Source organism: Bison bison, unplaced genomic scaffold, assembly GCF_000754665.1.
Source record: "Bison bison bison isolate TAMUID 2011002044 unplaced genomic scaffold, Bison_UMD1.0 scf7180017864198, whole genome shotgun sequence".
NCBI lineage: Eukaryota > Metazoa > Chordata > Mammalia > Artiodactyla > Bovidae > Bison > Bison bison.
The window spans coordinates 5,622,356-5,624,109 of record NW_011494770.1 but is presented as its reverse complement, the minus strand read 5'-3'; the positions used below and the strand labels follow the sequence as shown (position 1 = coordinate 5,624,109).

The following is a 1,754-nucleotide window of genomic DNA, read 5'->3' as shown; positions in this document are numbered from 1 at the left end:
AAGAACCAAGACTGACTCATTGTTATTAACTCTAGTTTAGGTATGAACTTTAAGGATCTTTAGTACTCCTCACCCCCTCCGCCGTCACTTCCCCCTACAGTTGGTTAAACGGTACACTTACTCTCCGTTTCCCAAACGCCTTTCCCTGACTTTCCGCTAGAATTCAGTGCTCATTTCAGCCGCAGTTCTCACTACACTCATTCATTCACCATACTGTTCTCTAAGGTATCAGTTTCTGTCGCTCTCTGCAACTAAACTGTGAACTCTTTGAGGTCCGAGAGCTTGTCACATTCCACTTAGTTTTTCCAGTACCTGAAACGTAACTTGACTCATCATAAGGTGCTCAATCAAGGTGTGTTATTAAGAGCAGCCAAAGAAGCTGCGGAGAGTAATGCCGAGAGGAGCGCTGCGCGCGTTCTCGCCTCCTTCGCGCAGGTGGGATCGCGCAGGAGGAGCCTGGCGTCGGGCCTGAGGGGAGGCCCGCACTTTCTCCGGAGGAGCGGCGTGGAGTCGGCAGTGGGAGCAAGGCAGGAAACGAGAGAACAGCGCGGTCTGCGGAGGAAGGGTAGAGGCCCCCCGCCTAGAAAGTTGCGAGTGAAGAACTCACGCTGCTATTACCCTCCAAGCCCCTCCGGCCCGGCCTACCGAGTGACCTAAAAATATCAATTATTTTTAACACATTCAACTATCAATCTTTTAAAAACCAAAATCAACATCCGGGAGAGTGTTTTTTAATCTATCACATGCAGGTATCACTCTGCATTGTTTCCAATGAGCTGGGGAAAGGGTAAAATTAAGAGACTCAGTGACATGACTTTGGAAAATCTAACTTGCCAAAAGAAAAGGCACTGACAAAGACGACTCTGGAGGGCCCACACGTATCTGCCTATGTCTTCTCACAGAAGAAAAGTTTGTCTCCTCAATAAACTTAACGTAAACACTAAACTTTTGTACTGGAACACTAACATATCTAAAAGACACACTCTGAACTGCAGTATAGAATTATCTCTATAAATAACAATACCCATACATATAATTCTCATATTAATAATTTACTCCAGAGGAAATCTAATAATAAACACTTCTGAAGAGTAAAGTATATGACTGGAGGAGCAAAAGAAAGGAATTGCCTACAACTCGTGGGATAAGACCAAGAAAAAGTCACTTTTGAAAAAAGAAATTAGTCAAAGTCAACATAAATGACTTGGAAATTTGCTGCTAAACAGACACAAATAATACTCAAGTCCAATTACGGTTAACCAGCATATATCATCAGTCTAGTATGGAACCAGAGAAAAATGTTAACAATGTGGAGTTTACAGAAAAAGAGAACTGAAAAAGAAGAACGTCCTTTTTTTCCAAATCCAGAAATTGTGAAGGGACATACCCTACATCTAAAGGATATTAGTTATCTCAGTCACTAAAAGGAGGCAGTAAAACTGACTGGGGCATGGGATTCTGATGGCCTGGACTAAATCTCAGCTCCAATGTTTCCATTTGTCTAAGATTGGCAACATTGCTTGATCTCTGAAAGCCTCAACTAGATCAGATCAGATCAGATCAGTCGCTCAGTCGTGTCCGACTCTTTGCAACCCCATGAATCGCAGCATGCCAGGCCTCCCTGTCCATCACCAACTCCCGGAGTTCACTGAGACCCACATCCATTGAGTCAGTGATGCCATCCAGCCATCTCATCCTCTGCCGTCCCCTTCTCCTCTTGCCTCCAATCCCTCCCAGCATCAGAGTCTTTTCCA

The 1,754-nt window shown here is 44.4% G+C and overlaps 1 protein-coding gene across 1 annotated transcript in view; it reads right to left on the bottom strand.

Moving 5' to 3' along the window:
• Positions 1-1,754, bottom strand: part of AHI1 (Abelson helper integration site 1) — a 218,121-nt gene that overhangs the window by 125,725 nt on the left and 90,642 nt on the right. The gene's annotated exons all lie outside the window — the stretch shown is intronic.